Below are 18,448 nucleotides of genomic sequence, written 5' to 3'. Positions count from 1 at the left end.
AGAGCCACAAGTAAAATTATATATCAATAAACCCAATCACATAAATTGTTATGAGTTCCCAGTACATTTAAAGTTATGTTTGCATTATACTGTAGTCTACAGAGTATTCAATAGCATTATAAAGCTGTGTAAAATATTGTGAGAATGTTCAAAATCTAACCCAGTGGCACAAAGTGAGCACATGCCATTTGGAAAATGGTATCGATAGACTTGCTCAACACGAGGTTGCCACAAACCATCAATAGTAAAATATACAATTAGCTGAAAAGTGCACAAAGCAAAGTACAAAAAAAATTAGGTATGCTTGTATAATTCCAGGTATTTCTAAGCTGTGTTATCTATGATGAGAAATGCTATTTTGTTATTTCAAGTATTAGAAGCAAAACATGTTCTTTCCATCCCTGGTCCACTTATGCAAAATTCATGTAGTTCTAATACATAATCATTAGCAAAAATGAGCTCAGCAATATTCTTCAATATAAAGTCATTGTTACCAATTAGAAACAAATGTTTCCATGGGTAATTTAATTTATTTTACATACAAAATTTGCTATGATTCATAATCAGGAAAATTAAAACTAAAACCAAAATGAGATACTAAGTTACACCCACCAGACTGGTAAAAATTAACAAAGCATGAGTCAATAACTCAAAATATTGAAAGTGGTGTGATGTAATGGAAATATTCATGCACTGTTAGTAGGAGTATAAATAAAAACAAGCACTTTGAATTGATAAGGTCCAGCAATGCCAGCCACAAACACACTACTTAAAGAAACTCAGACATATGTGTAGCAAAATATACCTATGTTTTAAAGAAAAGTTAATGGCGTCATCATTTATAATAGCAAAATGGCTGAATCAGCCTAAGATCTTTCAGCGATAAAAGGAAATGTCTTATTGTACATTTAGACAACGGAGCACTGTAACTGAAAAGAAAACAACCGCACTACCCACACACACAGTGACACATTTCTAAACACAAATTTGAATGAACGAAGGGGATCATCAGACACTGTACTGAGAATGATTGCACTTCATAAAAACAGGAATGAAAGCAGCAAAATGAAAGAGCAGTGTTTAGAAACAAGTGTGTGGCAAAGTCATCAAGGAGCGTTAAGGGTGATTAAGTTAAGGCGTGATGCGTGCAGGGCAGTAGCTCACTGCTGGGGCGGGTGGCAGGAGAGAAGCACAATGGCTTTCAAAGCTGGCTTCTAGGCGTGTTAGTGGTTGGTGCCATCGAGTCCGCTCTGGCTCCCAGGAGCCCTCTGTAAACAGGACCGAATAATGCTGGTCCTCACAATTGTTCGAATGTTGCCTCCAGTTCTGCAGTCACTGGCTTAATCCAGCTTGTTGGGGTCTCCTTGTTGATGGCCCCTTCATCTTACACGCATGATGCCCTTTGCCAGAGACTGGTCTCTTCGGATAACATGTCCAAATTACATGAGATGAAGTCTCACCATCCTTGCTTCTAAGGAGCATTATGTCTGAACTTGTTCCAAGACTGATCTGTTTGTTCTTTAGGCAGTCCATGGTATTGCCAATATTTTTTGCCAGAACCATAATTCAAATGCATCTATTCCTCCCCAGCCTTATTCATCAGTGTCTAATTTTCACACACTTATGAGATAAGTGAAAATACCATGGCTTAGATTTGGCATATCTTTAGTCTCAAAGTCACTTTCTTGCTTTTCAACATTTTAAAGAGATCTTGTGGAGCAGATTTATCCAATGCAATGTATCCATCGATGTCTTGACTGCTGTGTCCGTTAGCATTGACTGGATCCAAGCAGACAAAAACCTTGACAATTCAATGCTTTCTCCATTTATCATGTTACCTATTGGTTGGACTGTGGGGATTTTTGTTTCTTTTACATTGAGTTGTAATTAATAATGAAGGCTTCAATCCTTGATCTATCAGCAAGTGTTTCATGTCCTCCTAATTCCAGAAAGCAAAGTGGTGTCATCTGCATGTAGTAGGTTTTTTAAATTAATAAACCTTCCTTTAGTACTTATGGCATGTTCTTCTTTATATAATCTACCTTCTCTGATTATTTGATCAGCATACAGACTGAACGAGTATGGTGAGAGGACTCAACCCTGACACATCCACTTTTTTATTCTAAATCATGGTGTATTCTCCTGTTCTATCTGCATAACTCTGCTTGTACAGGTTCTGAAAGAGGACAATGAAGTGTTCTGGAATTCCCATTTTTTTCTCCAGGCCATCGTAGTTTGTTGTGGCCTACACAGACAAATGTCTTTACACGGTCAGTAAAGTACAAGTGAACATCTTTCTAGTATTTTCTACTTGGAGCCACAATCCATCTCTCTTCAGCATTGATATCCCTTGTTCCATGGCCTCTTCTGCATCGAGCCCACCTCTCTGACAGCTTCCTGTCCATATCCTGTAACCATTACTGGATGATCTTCAGTCACATTTTAATTGCGTGCGATATTAACGATATTGTTCTATAATCCGTGCATTCTGTTGGGTCTCCTTCTTTGGGACCGAGCACAGAAGCGGACACCTTCTAGTCAGTTGGCCATGTCGCGCTCTCCCAAAGTCTTGGCACAGATGAGTGAGCATGCTTCCAGGCCTCAGCCTCTCGTCAGAACATTTCAACTAGCGTCCATTAATCTTGGACTACTGCCCTCAGTGTCTCTGATTCTTCATCAGATGCTGTCCCTTGAAATGGTTGCATGTCGACTAGTTCTTTTGGGGTTTTTATTTCATTAACGTTTTGTTAAGCAGTATGTCTGTTGAATCTTGACTGAAAGCACAGAATCTCATAAAGATGCTGACTTGTGTCTTGTTGACTATGAAAAGTCATTCAACTGCATGAATCAAAACAAAGTATGGCGAACATTGCAAAGAGTAGAGATTCCAAAACACATCATTGTGCTCATGCAGAACCTGCACACGGACCATAAAGCAGTCATTAAAACTGCCAGGGTGGCTGTGAGTCAGGATTGAGTCCTTTCCCCATCTTTATTCAATCTGGATGCTGAGCTCATCATCAGAGAAGCTGGGCTCTGAAGAAGAACCAGCACTGGGTTGCAGGATCACCGACTGACCAGCTTCAATGTGCAGATGACACTCCCTTCTTTGCTGATGGTTAAATGGGAAAGGGGGGAGGGGAAGGACGGAGCAAGGGGGCAAAGAAAAAGAGCAAGGGCGCCACATGAAAATTTAAATAAATAAAATAAAAGTGCCAAAAAGAAAACAATAGCTCCTTACCAACGGAACAATAGACAACACGAGAAAGGGATGCAGGATCCCGGGCCAAGGATTGGATTGTGCTTCGCTCACCAGTCAGCACGTGTGAGGTGGCCGTCCAGAAAGCACGCGTGGCGTTTTGCAGTGGGCAAAGCTAGTGCACCAGATATTTTTAAAATGTCAAAAATTAAAAATGTCATTTTGGATATTAAAGTTTCTTTTTTTACGCCTTTGCCATATCGATTGAATTTGTGTGACACTTGATGTTAGAGAAAACTGAACTCCTCATAATTTAACTAATCAGCAACATCATACTAAATGGAGAAATTATTAAAATCTACAAGGATCCCCAATGAACATTCATGAAAGCAATAGTCCAGGAATCCAGAAACTAAATAACAGTCAGTCAGCAGCCAGTGCTCCAGACCTTCCACTTAAAAGTCAAGTCTTTGTATTGACCAATCGGCTACAAGGTTCAGAGCATGCCAGCGGTGATTACCAGTCGGTGATGGTGTTTGCTTTTCACATCTTCTCTAAAAGCACTTCTAAATATTTAGCACAAGGAACAGTCTTGCAGTGAATACACAATCCTATTCACAAACAAAAGAACAGATCAAATGTTCTCATACTAAATCTTAAACCAAACATTTGAGAGGCATTTACAAAGTAATTTTTGCCCATGGCTTTAATCTAAAACACCCTTGTGTCTTAGTTGATGTGATTCAGGGCTAAAGTTTTATTTCTCAACCTTATTGGCTAACAAAAGATGTTTTATTGAATTATTTTATCTTCTTTTAGAACCTCTCCTTTCACAGAACCTGTTTTTTTCTCTATTCTTTCAATTTCCTTTTCAAGTTTGTGTTACTTTCTAATTTTCCTTTACTCTGGTTTTAAATCCATCTGTTTAATCCCTCACAATAATTACTCATTAATTATATTCTTACAGTTGTCTGTGTCTATTCTCTCAGTGGGGAATTTCCTGAATTTCCAAATTTCTTTTGATTGGTGCTTCCCTCTGCATTCCTGTTCATTTTGTTCTCATTTTCACCCACTTCGAGATGACATCTCCAAACTTATCACCTGGCCCTGGGACCAGACTGTCACCTGGCCATCTGCTCATGGCCCTGGGACCAGACTGTCACCTGGCCATCTGCTCATGGCCCTGGAACCAGACTGTCACCTGGCCATGTGCTCATGGCCCTGGGACCAGACTGTCATCTGGCCATCTGCTCATGGCCCTGGGACCAGACTGCGACAAGACCCTGGTTGGAGATCTGGATTTACCCCAGAGAAGCAACGTGTATGAATTCAGACTCTAAAGGAACCTTTCTGTGTCCTACAGGGGAAATCTGGGAAAACCTCTCAAGAATAATGTTGTTTCTGTGGAATGTCGATGAGAGCTCACAAGTATTTTGGCACCTCATTTTTCTTAGCAGGAATACAAGGCGTCCCATTTGTCTTTGTTTGCATCAATACAAATGAAACTTGCCAGAGACAGTGTGGAGAATCTCTGCTCACTATGAAAAACTAATCATCTTTGCCCTTAAAATTTAAATAGAACATTTTACTGAGATATTCATTTATGTAAAGTTTATTTTAAAAATGTTTCCTCTTCCCGCCCCTCCTCCCATTCATCAAGTGAATCCACTTTGAAAATTGCCAGTCTCTTCTCCATTTATAATTAGTCTTGGCTTCAAGTTTATCTTATTTTTCTCTTTTCATCATAACCTATTTGGAACACAAATAATGTTTTGTAGAACATGGAGTTTTCTTGTTACATTTGTCAATAAGTCAAAAAGATTTTGAATGTAGATTAGTTTTTGAACTAATTATGTTTTTTGTTAAGAATTTTATTATGTTTTGTTTTATGTTACTAGCTTTATTATAAGTTCACTGTCCTATAATTGACCATATCGAATAAAGGCATAAAGTTGGGGAAGAAGAGTTAAAGAGCAGAAAAGGGTGATGGTAAACTTTGGTGCAATGCTTATGTGTTGAGTAATATTTTGTTTAGGATAAGAAGTTATTTAATCCCAACTTCATGTGCTGCATATGAGTCAAAATCTAGTCAGTTGTTAAAGAATATATTGAAGTACCAGTACAAGTAAACTTATCTTTGAGTCATCATATGCTTTTTTTCTCTTAATATTATGAACATGATTTGAAATCAATTATTTCCCTCAAAGGAAAATTATGATTATTTTCCAAAATGAGAGATATATTTACACTCAAAAGGGAGGACAAATAAAGTTGAAAAACTCAGATGTAGTATTTCTAGGTGGATGAATAATAGACATTCTGTTTTCAGAAAAGAAAATGCAGTCATGTACATGAGTCAAAGGAGAACTGGTTGTTGTATTGGTTACACGTTGAGTTGGTAACTGCAAGTTCAGTAGTTCAAAACCACCATTTGCTCTGTGGGACAAAGGCTGGGCTTTCTACTCCAGTAAAGAATTACAATCTTTGGAACCCACGGGGAAGTTCTACCGTAGCCTTTACTTTCACTGAGAGTCAGGTTTAATTCGATGGTAGCGAGGTATGAGTGAAAAATAAAAGGGTAATCTAAATTAGAAAATGGTCCATTATTATGAGTTTGACTTGTGCCAGCCACCAAGAGCACAAATTTTGTCAAGACCCACTACGAAGCTCTCAACAAATAATTTTATGTACTCTAACTACATATTTAAATTTAGAAAGCCTTTTGATTCTAATTAAGAAACTACCCAATCTACACATTGCTGAGAGCCCATTAAGAATGGACATACACTGTAAAATGATCTTAAAATTTTACAAATCAACGTGTAATAGCTTGATAAATTATAAACCATACATCTCATCACTTAGGAAATAGAGTTGACTTCTTGGTAATTACACAGAATTCACAAGTAAATAATTTAATTTAAAAATAAACTTTAAAATTAAATAGACTGAGAAACACTCACTCGCCTATACCAAGAAAATTCTAAGAGAGTTACCTAGCCAAGAAACAGAAAGAGATCCATATCTGTGCTCATTCTCCCAAAAAGGATGGTTAACCGGACAAGGACTTTATTTAATAAGATTATTAATACCACATGCAAGAAAAAATTGCTTAACATCATTAAAAAGTATTTATAGATGTACATCAATAGAGTGCTATAAAAATTTAAAGCCAGATTCAGAAGATTGATGATGCCAGGTGAGTCTTGGATGAAAATAGAAACGAACAGAAAAATGCTGACCTGAATTTCCTTGGCTGGGCATAGGTTTCTAAGTGTGTGCATTATGAGAAACAATGGCATTAGGAAGAATGGGGATTTCAGAACATTTAATTATGCTTATGTGAAACTTTTTCATAGACCAAGTTATTTGAACAGAGCAAGATACTGCACAGATCAAAATCAGGAAAGGTGTGTGATAAGAGCTGTAACCTCTCACTATACCTTTTTAATCTGTATGTTGAGCACATGGCTCGAGAAGCTGATCCATACAAAGAACTTGGCTTCAGGGCTCATGAACCACTTGTACTATGTAGAGAACATGACTCTGTATGCCGAACACAACGAGGGTCCGGAGCACTTACTGTTGAAGGTCAAAGATGACAGCCTTCAAGATGGGTCACAGCTCAACCTAAGAACACACGGTCTCGAAACTTTATCAACAAGCCGTGTCAGGACAAATGAAGAAAAGAATGATATTGTCAAGTGTTTCTTTTTATTTAGATTGACAATGCACGCTAGTGGAAAAAAATGAAAACAGAACTCACAAAATCAGACATCAGATTATATCTGGAAAATGTACTGTGAAAGTCCCTGTGCAAAGTGCTGAAAATCAAAGGTGTCACTTTGAGAATTAAGCTATACTAGTTCCACTGGCTCACATGTGTGAAAGATGGACAAGAGAGGAGGAGCATGCAAAGGTGATGCACTTGAATCATGGTGTTGGCAAAAGAATATTGCATACACCGTGGACTTCCAGAAGAACCAACATCCAAAATACTTCATAGAAGTGAGGATGTTGGGATTTCATCTGACATACTTTGGACCTGTTATGGGCAGGGGAGGGGAAAGAGTTCTCAGAGTAGGTCAACATGCTTGAAAAATAGAGTTGGAGGTGGGGGAGAGGAAGGCGTCGCGAGATGGATTTCCACCATGGCTCCGAGATGCACTCCATCGCAGACCTGACTGTGAGAACGGACTCAAACAGGCCAGTGCTCCCTTCCATTCCACACGGGTCACTAAGGTAGAAGGGTTTGGCAACATGTTGACTTCAGTGCTTTGTTAAAGGGATTTAAAAAAAAATTAACTGCTCAGGCTTTTTCCTCCCTTCTTCTTTCTATAGACTGCTCAATGCCATTGTCCTGAAAGGCGATGGTGATGGATTAAGGCTTTTGTTGGGAGGAAACAGTTGGCAAGTCTGCCAGTTTCAACAAGAGGCCCTGCCAATCCCAGCCATTGTTTGGCCATTGGAGCAAGGCTTCAACATTTTGCTTGAAAGCACTGGGGAGCCTTCTCACTTCTCCTCGTTTGAAAGGCCACTCCTCGGAATTCAGTGAAACCCGAAGACCAAGTACTTTGCATCAAGCCTCTTTATTAACTTATTTTCTTTTACTCAAGTAGTGCAGGGATAAATGTTAGATTGGCCTAAGAACAATCAAATGGTCATTAGTTTCTCAGTGTTTTCTCTTTGGCATTGTGCATTGATTCTAACCCCTTCCAAGTTTAGCTCTAGCATCTATTGTGGGCTGCACGTGGAAGTCACTTCAAGACAACCTTCAGTCACCTGTGACCTGGATCTTGGTGTAAAGGAACATTCATGGGTTCATTTAGTTACTTTCATTGCAACACATCGGTACCTGTTATGTACAGGCATGAATCCAGGTGTTTAGTGGAAAACAAAAATAAACCAAATCCCTGAACTTGTGAACCTTCCAAGTCAGTGGGATGCCGGAAAATAAGCCACACAGCGAGGTGTAACTTATAGGATCTGTGCTTGTGCACAGCGGTGAGCGTTATGAGGAAGAGCTAAAACAGAAACCAGCAAAACTAAAGTCCCTTTTATCTGGTCAATGCCGACTCCGCGTGACTTTATAGGACAGAGAAGAGCTGTCCCCGCGGGTTTCCAAGATTGTGACTCTTTACTGGGACAATAAACCTAATTTTTCTCCCTGGAGCGGCTGGTGGGTTCGAGCTGCCAATCTTGTGGTTTTAAGTGTTACCACTACACAACCAGAGCTCCTTAGTCGCCCTCCAGGCCCCAAACTGCCCCAGGTGGGCTGTGAGGCTATAAACCATTGTGGGAGCAGAAAGCCTGCTCTCTCTCTAGCTGAGAGGCTGGCGCTTCGAATTGGTCATCGCCCATTATGTCACGAGGGATCCTACAGCAGGCGTAGATGCACAGAAAGGAAAATCAGCACTTTTCTTATTCAGATGCTGTAAGAATTCAAATATAAACAGTAGAGAATACAGGGTAAGAAAGTAAGTGGGAGTCTACTCAGTTATATATTAGTTTTTAATCTAAATCCTTTGCAATAATTTAGAGTATGATACGAAGGAACATAATGTGAAAATTTTTTGGAACAAGAATAATTAAGGTAAGTGACTATTGTGAGCCACTCAATTAATTGAAAAATTGAAACGAAATTTACACACAAAAAAAATGGGCTTCCCCACTCTCAGTTTGTTTTGGAACTTAATATTTGCTCAGGTCTCCTTTGAAAAGTCTTTCTGTTCAAATTATTGAACCCAACTATTCTTTAAAGGTTCATTCTTAAATCTATCCATTTATATAACCACATTTATCCTGAAAATGAATAACGCGTAAAACAAAACCATGGTGTTTACAGATAAAAAGAAAACCTTTTATTTTAAGTATGAAAAGTTAAGAGCTACATTAAAAGCCACTGGTGGTTGAAAAAAAAAGCTATTCCAACGTTATTAACCGAGACATAAAAAATAGTGAATTAAGTAAGATCCATTAGAATGCTCTTTATGTCTGGATTTTTTTCTTCACTGTGTGCATATGTGTGTATATTCCTCTAGTGCCTGAGATTTCCCCAAACGCCACGCACGCAGCAATATTCACAAAACACCTGCTCTTTATTGCCATTTTAGGAAATAGCCTGCTTAAGGCAGCTTGGTAGCACTGCAACTAGCAAAGTGAATTCAGAATTCACCTTTTGGCATTGATATGGAGATGAGGTGGTCCACAGGAAAGCGTCCCTTAAGACAATGCCTGGCTTAAGTGCTAGGTGCTTCTTAACCTAAAGACCATACTGCTTATTCATGTTTTCATTGCAGCTAGGTGTCAGTGAGTGGACTTGGACTCAGAGAGAGGCCATGTGCTGCAGAACAAGAGTGCCCCGTGCCTTCCACACGGTGCTATGTTTAATCATGATCAGGAATTAAATGTAACCATCTCTGGCCATATCACACTCTAGTGTAGATAGAAATCAGAATGCTTTCTTAGTCAAATAGTATACAGGACAATGATGAAAGATTTTAATTTGGTTAGAGGAAAATGTCTCAGGAACTCTCAAGGGCAACCCTGTCCTATAGCGTTGCTATGAGTCAGTATTGACTGAATGCAGCCAGTTTGTTTTTTGGTTTGGATGGCACTTTGTATAGGAAAGTGCGCTAACTCAGCCTTGTGAGGCTGGAATGTAGCTAGATTGGAGGGGGGATTGAGTAAATGACGGTAAGGAACTAAGTGGGAAAGAAAGGCAGACAGGAGGATGGGAAAGTACCAGCTGTAGATTCTACCTACTCTTAGCACTTTATCCTGAGGTCCTGTTGTCAAGCGCTCTGGTAGATTAAAATCTTCACAGACCCCACTGTTTCTGCGGTCCTGTCTGCTTTTACAATGTGCCGTCCTGGCGTCCTTACTAAAAGTATCTGAAATGCACACTTATAAATTTATTTAAGCCTAAAGAATGGTTGCCATTTCTATTAATTAAACATAAGTTATTAAACTGAGAGTCCAAGCCTTTGTGAGAAAGATACCCTGAATCCTTTAAAACTACAGTCAAAATGTAGCACCATATGCATTTAGAGGTGCATTTAGTTGGTTGGTATGGAGAAAGGGTGAATAGTTTCTACTGAATTCTCAATATGGTTCCTAATTTACAAAATATAAGACAAAACAAATTAGATGAGATAATACAGACTATTAGTTGAATGTGCTTTTACTACCACGTTATAAACTCTTTCACCTTTTGAAATATAACACATAAGAGGATATCCTTGATGGATTTGTTGACGGGAGTCAAAAGCCATCTTTCCTCTGCAGCGCTGCTGGTGGTTTCAAACTGCCGACCATCAGGACAGCAGCCCAACGCGGGCCCTACTACATACACCACCACGGCTAAGAGCCCATAGGCTTCTCTCCTTAAGCAATAGTAAGAACATTTAGAGAGAAAGATATTTGAAAAATAAAACAAAAACATAAAGACTTGGATGTGTCTAAGTTGAGTTTAATTTGATCTTTCTTAATTTTCTTTTCATTGTTAGCTCGTACAATTTTTATTGAAGTGAAACTTTTAAATATCTCAACAAACATCCAAATTTATCCCTACTAGAGAGCACAGTCCACAAAATTCACACAACGTGATTAGATTTAATTGATTATTTTGATACCCACGTACGTGGAGTCTGTGTCAATGCACAGGGATGACACAGGTTTTCTGAGACTGACTCTTAGCACGGAGCCTGAGTGGTACGGTAGGGTTCAATTAACTGCAAGTTGAGCAGTTCGAAACCCCTCCATTTGAAATGAGACTTTCTATTCCCATTATTCAAACCCATGAGGTTAGCTCTAACTTGTCTTATAGGGTCCCTATAGTTGGGAATTGACTCAATGGCAGTGAGTTTGGTTGTGTGTATGTGTATGTGCGTGTGTGTGTGTGTGCGTGCGTGTGTGTGATGAGCAGGTAAGCTCTACTTTCTCCCTCAGAGTTTGATTTTAAATTTGATGAGTCCCTACCCCTATTTGATTTTGCATAATGTTAATAATCGGGATCTATTAGTATATAATATGCAATCAAGTGGCATACAATATTTAGGAATTAGAGCCACCGTGGAACTACTTTAAAGGCATAGCTTGTGAATAATCACTGTGTGATTTTGGGACAAACTATGTATTTCATTGATATTTATGTAAAGAAAAAAACTATTTCTATTTAATATACCTTTTATAATTGCTAAAACAAAGATACTGTGTAAGTGTTCAAGTTCTACACAAATAGCAGTTGAGAGCCATAGTTTTATTGGGTTGTCATGGATTCAAGGATAGCAAAAATGTGATTACTTTCACAGGGGTCACCCAATTCATAACAACAGCAAAATTACAGTGATCCGGTAGCAACGGAAAGAGTGTTATGGTTGGGGGTCCCCGCCACATGAGGCACTGGGAACACAGCTATCACAAACCATGCTTAGTCTTCCTCTCTTAGGAAGAGGCTGTGTTATAACCTGTTAATGTGGGTTATTGGAGAGGAACTATTTAATAGAAGCAATTATGAACTCATCTGTATGTAAAGGATTTAGAATGGTCACTAAAATTCGGTCATTGCGTACTAAATGCCAATGTATTATCTCTGCCAGTATATTTCCGATTCCTCACAAAGCCCTACAAAACTGTACCACTTCCACTTCCATGTGAAAGGTGACAGAAAGGAATTAACAGATGGTAAATTTGGGCTCGTCTGTGGGCATCTTGGCTGCTAACTGCAAGTTCATAGTTTAAAATCAGCAGCAGCCATTATGCAGGAGAAAGACTGGGCTTTCTACTACTATAAAGAATTCACCTCAGAAACTCCCCCGGGGCAGTTCTACCATGTCATGGAAGGTCCCTGTGAGGCAGAATTGAAGAAACCAATGGCAGTGAGTTTGGTCTTTGGTTTGTGGGCACTCTGAATCCAAAGTCCACTAGACTGCACTTCTGTAATTTAACTAACATTGCAACTATGATATTTTAGCTACATAAACTAATATTTTTGTTCTCCAATTGATAAGAAAGAGGTAGGAAACAGAAGTCACGCTCTAAAGAAAATCTTGCTGAGCATATAAACTCATGAACTAAGCTGTTAAAAGTCTCTTTAGTGTCAATTTAATGGCGTCCTGTACACTTTAAGAATTTTCCTGTGTGAGGGACCAGCTAGCTACTAGTCACTCCTTAAAAAGAAAGCATAGTGGTTCATATCACGAGTTCTGGAGCCAGCTGTCCAGAATTCAAGTCCTGTTACTGTCACTTAGTAGCCATGTGACTAAGTAGCACATTACTTAGAAGTTAAGTTTTGTGTCTCCGTTTCATAGCTCATCATCAACTGAGGAAAACGCTCTTTCCCAGGACTGCTGGCAAGATGAGCTGGATCAATGTGCAGGTGATTGTTAAAGTATTTGACACTGTCCAAACTCTCAACAATGAAGTCAGCAGCAACAAGCTACCCCTTTGTAAGGTGCAGTTTTGTGTTACTACAGTGTGTCAATTCTCACCTTAGAAGGTGGGGTCTCCTTTTTATATAGAAAAGAGGTGACATAATTGTTTTTTTTAAATGAATGATGTTAAGATATATGTCCAATTTCTTTATGGAATAAAGAAACATGAGTGAAACTGAGAAATGTACCCATATGCACACACAGGAGCGAATTACAAAAAGGCAACGGCTTCACACAAAAATTATATCTGAACTTTAAAGACACGTGCTTAGGATGATGGATGTCTTGCCTTAGGGAATGCATTGTTATGCCTTTTCCACTGAAAGATAGAAAACCAATGGAAAGTTTTCATTAAAAGGGACAATTTCCAGAAGAAATCTATAGATGGGAGGTTAATACTAATTAGGTTACTCTCATTTAAAGTTGTCGTTAAGTAAGTGAACCCAAGTCTTGCATTTCGCCTGACATCTGTCCATAACTATAGAACTGAAGGAAAGGCGCAGCTTTATATTGAGGGCATCTTCTCCCCACTGTTTTAATCCTCCGCTCTAGTTTTCTGTTCAAACGTTATATATGCTTCTCTTGTACTTTACAAAGTTCCATTCCCCTTTAAGGTATTTTTAGAAGGAGGAATAATTAAAGTTGTGCACAGCATGTTTGCATAGTAATACATCTTAGATCAATTAATGAACATGAGTTCAAATTAACACTCTATTGTAAATTTATGAAATCAGCCTTTGGTTTCAGGGAAAATGTGTCACAGATTAGTTGAGAAATTTAAGCCAGTTGTGCTCATTAGTATATGACTAAGCTATAAAGAAAACTGTTTAATATAGTACTATTTGGTATATATTGCTATTTAATAATACAGCACATACTATATGTCAATGATTCATTCTGTTTTTATGGATAAAAACAATTAAGATCAAGTTACCCTAAACCTCATAGAATAGTAGAAAAGAGAATAGCTAAGATTTATACAAAAGTTTTAGCATCAAACTTTTCTTAATTACTTAAGAAGTCATGTTCCATATGATGGACAATAAAACTGTTCTAGGAAATTGGCTCCATCTAATAACCTTAATAAAATGTAAACCTATAGCCTCAATATTACAGAAATAATCCGGTATGACTGCTTCTGGATTGAATTGGTTTGGTGCTCTGGGAGTAACAAAAAAATGCTATACATTAATTGAAATGTATGTAATACAATTAAAAAGAAATGAAAAGATAAACTGTTTTACATCATTAAAATAAACATACTCTTTTGGTTTTACTTATATTTATTTGCTTGTTTTTAATATGCTCTCTTTTAGGAAACCAGACTAATTGAAAAAATATTGGGCAAACATGGTTTAGAAAAATACTTGCCATTTGTCATTTGATAATAATATAGGAAAATAAATAAATATAGACTCTAACACAGTTCATAGTGATTTAATTATGTATGTATTTCAACTATAGAATGATTTAATTGAGTTTTAAAATTTATCATATTTATAAACAAATAGAGTAAGAAAAAACAATTTAATTTTAAGATTACTTACATATAGAAAATCGCAGTGGTTCTCTTATCTAATCTGATTTAATGAACAATATTATAATAATAGATTAGACATAAACATCTACTAATCTGGCTTTAATGAGGATTTTGCCCATTAAATTTAGGTTGCAACAGAATGTATACAAATGTATTTCTTGTTCTTAAGAGGACTTTGTTCATTTAAATATAATATATTTAATCCATAAATTCTACTGCTTTCTTGTCCTTTAAGTGCTGTATTTATCCTCTGAGTCTAATTATTAAATGTATTTTACCATTTTTTAACCTTTACAATAATTATGACCATATATCTTCCTAGTAATATACCACTACATAGGCAGGTGACCTAAAATTGGTGTGTAAGAAGTGTCCAGATCCTCTGAGATGTGTCACTACTGATGGTGACAGAAATTGGTGGAGACGGTTTTTCTACACGTGACTAAGTAAGAATACAATTGATACATATGACTACTATGTAGATCCGATCTTATATTTCTGTTTTATTGTGATTTTCTTCTCCATCTACTTAGAACAGAACATTTTCCCACAAAAGATGAGAGCATTTCTCTCAATAATTTAATAGTGCATTCTGAGAACTCTCTTGAAAGAATAACACTTGTGCTGCCCAGATAATGTTTTAAGTAGCTGTGTCTTCATGGTCCCCCTCACATCTCTGGAGCCTGGATTGAGTCAAGAACTGAGAGCAGCTTACACATTTCTTAGGGTGTCTTTCATCAACCCCATTTTAATGGTGGTACAGTGATGGGGTGTGCTTATGGATTATAAACTTGTCAAATCCCAAAAAGGCAAAAAATAAGGAATAGTGCTAAAGAAGTGATCTTTTCAACATCTTTACTTCTGACAAGTTGACAACATAATCATTATATTTCTTAACATAGTAATATTTTTCGAGTTACATCCAAGGTTCTAACTAGAATATAAGTTCTGCTTAGTAAAAGCAAATTTTGATCTCTTGCTAATTATTTATTTTTATATTCCTACATATTGCTTAGATAATTGATTAAAATTAAGTTATGATAAAATTACTATGATACAGATACAAAGGATAGCAATGCATTGTTATGATGATTATATAACACGATCTAAATTAGGAATATATGACCATATTGTCTACAGTGTAGGTTTTTATCATTATCAAATAAATTTTCCACTTTAATATAAAGCATATGAGATAAAAATATTTTATTTTCTCTTTGAATATTATCCTTCATTAAAATTCTGTTAATCATGGAAAATGGTATAAAAACATAAGTCAATGTAAAAGCATTAATACGGAAGCATATATACCTTAATTATTCATTTTCTAAAATAAGATCTTAAATTATAGGCTGTTCTAATTTTTTCTCTCACTCTGACTTTTTAAAATAAATGAATAGTTTATATATTCCTAAAATATACATACTCAAGCAATCAAATAATATATTGACATATGCTAAAATAAACTAGTAATAAAGGAGAGTGTCTCTTACACAATTGAACATATGATTACCTTACATATGCAATTGAAAATGTCACATAAAACATATCTCAATGCAATTACTCATAAATTTCCAAGAATTTGCTTTAGTTTCTATATTTAGACTGGCTGTTGACTCAATGTCTTAGCTTTATGATTCTATAGAGAAATAGCATACAGAAAGTAAATTAATTTTTAATGACCTAATACATGTATAGATATTCTAACAATATCTTGTTAAGTGGACAAAATTTTAGGATATAATAATATAAATTCTACCTTTAAATTTACTAGGCTTTACTCATGAAATAAGCCGTTGTTAAATCACCCTCTGTGTTCATTGCCTAGTGTTTGTCAAATTACAATTTGAAAATCACTACTATAAACCATATTATTAGCATAGTCATGAATAGTCAATCATATTATGCAAAAAATATTTTTAGTAGCGTGCAATTAAATAAACAAAGACTTTGGGGAGTTCCTCATTCTAAAGCATACTAATTTGATCAGTATTTCTAAGAAAATAATCTTTATTAAAATTAAATTAATTTCTTTTTATACTTAGCTATTATATTAGGTGAAGTGTTAACTATGTTTATTGCATTTCTTCTTCCAATTATGTAATAGCTATTTACAAAATCGCACTTTATAATCATTCGCCCAGTTTCACACATGCTTCAGGGCACTCAATAGAAGTACAGCTTGAAAGGATGTAGGGCATCTGACTTGATTTTGTTTTTTAGAGAATCAAAAGTATGAGTTATTTTAGGTTTCCATTAAATAAAATCTCTGGTGCAAAATTATCAAGAAGTTATTCAGGATAATTAACCAACCAACTAGGTAATATGCCAGATTATGGGTGAGATTAAGTACAGGATGCTCCATTGAAAAAGTCCTGCGCAGTGAATATATTTAATGTAGGTAAGAAAATATATGGTGTAGACATATGTTAATCAACATACCAACAATCAGACAACCAATCTGACATCTAATATCCTTTAGCAACCAATAGGTATTATCTTAATACCCACAGTTTATTAAGCAGATAGGTTTTCCTAAATTACTCAGGAAATTCTGTACTATTGGAAAGGGCATTAATAGATGTTTCATTTATCAACATTTAATTACATTTATCCCAGGAATTATTTTTTTAACTTTGATTTCTTAATACTTTCATATATTTGTTTAGAAACCTCTTTTGTTTCTCAGGCCACAGTTATCTCTAGATTACACCCTCCAAATCCTGCGGAGAGATCCCATCCAAATTAAAGTAATACATGCTCCCACTAAAGGACTCTGAATTAAGAATTATTACAATAACCTCTACATTTTCTCAACTCCAGCTGTAGTTTTGTTTGAAATTCGTCTCCTCATCCAATACAGTGGAAATAACCCAGGGCTAGCAACAGAGAGTCTTAAAACCATCTGGCACAATGAACAGTGAAAATTCCACTAGTTCAGTGGAGATGTGCATAGAGATGAATCACAACTAGAAGTCAAATAAAATGAATCCAAAGTGATTACTTTCCCTCTAACTCACTATTGTGTTCACCCACAAAGGCAGGGAACCTCTGAGATCCCAGAAGTAGTTTTTCTTTCATCCTTTTCTTAAAATATTGATAAATTCCATGGAAAGTGTTAAAAAACCTTCCCAGAACACACACAAACAAAAACAAAAACCAAACTTCCAAAGTCTTCCTACAAGTCTTCCCAGGTGTCAGAATTAAAGTTTAGTTAACAATGAGGCTAATATATAAGATACTACCCCCTGATTAAGATAGTCACTGAGAAGTATGCATTTTAATCCATTTAAGTTGTTTTTACTTTGTTATCTATTTTCCAGACTACCGCGGAAAATAAAGTATGGGATTTTAATTTTTTTGTAATAATAGTAAGACACTTTATGTACATTTTGGGCTAAGATAATTCCTTAACATGTAAAATAAATGCAAACATGTTTCAACATTATTGCAATGTCTAAATTCATTAGTAACTAAATTCAATAGTAAAAACATTATTAGACTGTGACATGATAACATATCCAAAACTAAAAATATATCTATTTTATATAGTGCACTTACCCAGCAGAGCTCCTAAAGAGATTCTTTGTGAAATTGTGTCAGGATGGAATTGAATGTCTCGGAGTCCGTGGACGAGATTTCCCGCAGGCAAGGTGGGAAGGAGTGAAAACCTTACAGTGTGCTCCTGCAGGCGGAGTGGGTTCCAGTCAGCAGAGCCTGAGGATTCCAAAGCAGGAGGTGACACTCCGCTTGGGACAGAGGGCTGTTCTGAGTCGATTGGAAGTGTTGTCAGATTGTAAATGATCAGCAACAGAAGGGAAACATCAGCGCTTCCTGTTACATCACTCTAACCCCGCCTGCAGTTAGTGTTAGGTTACTTTCTTTCTCAAATAGCACACCCTCGGAAAGCAGCACTCCTTTCTGGTTCTGAGACAAGAGCAAGAAGCAGCCTGAACAGACAAGAGAGCATATGCTGTGTGAATACATTGTTACCAGTAGAGGCTGGCTGCTTTTCACCTTGACTGTGTTCTGTTAGAACTTGCCAACCAGAACTGCCTGCGATTTGAAGGAAGGCTGAATACAGAATTCTGCTCAATGAATGCAAAGTTAGAGATGGGTGTGTGTGTGTGTGTGTATGTGTGTGTGTGTGTTGAATTATAGCTCACAAAGCATTAAGGGACATTTTTTTTCTAACGTGTTTCTTCATAAATGACCATGCAAAACTAATAACTTCATCCATCACAATTAATTCTATTATCTACCTCTTCTAGAGTT

At 36.7% G+C, this 18,448-nt stretch overlaps 1 protein-coding gene across 2 annotated transcripts in view; it reads right to left on the bottom strand.

Annotated features, from left to right (window-relative positions):
* The window catches only part of CALCRL (calcitonin receptor like receptor), a 111,722-nt gene extending 93,703 nt beyond the window's left edge, over nucleotides 1-18,019 (bottom strand). For both annotated transcript variants that reach the window (XM_075529549.1, XM_075529548.1), the window contains exon 1: nucleotides 17,735-18,019. The gene's annotated coding sequence lies outside the window, so the exon portion shown is untranslated. The remainder of the gene's footprint in view (nucleotides 1-17,734) is intronic.
* Between the last annotated feature and the right edge of the window lie 429 nt (nucleotides 18,020-18,448).

Source organism: Tenrec ecaudatus, chromosome 13, assembly GCF_050624435.1.
Source record: "Tenrec ecaudatus isolate mTenEca1 chromosome 13, mTenEca1.hap1, whole genome shotgun sequence".
Taxonomy (NCBI): domain Eukaryota; kingdom Metazoa; phylum Chordata; class Mammalia; order Afrosoricida; family Tenrecidae; genus Tenrec; species Tenrec ecaudatus.
The sequence above is the reverse complement of the archived record's forward strand: the minus strand, read 5'-3'. Positions and strand labels throughout refer to the sequence as shown.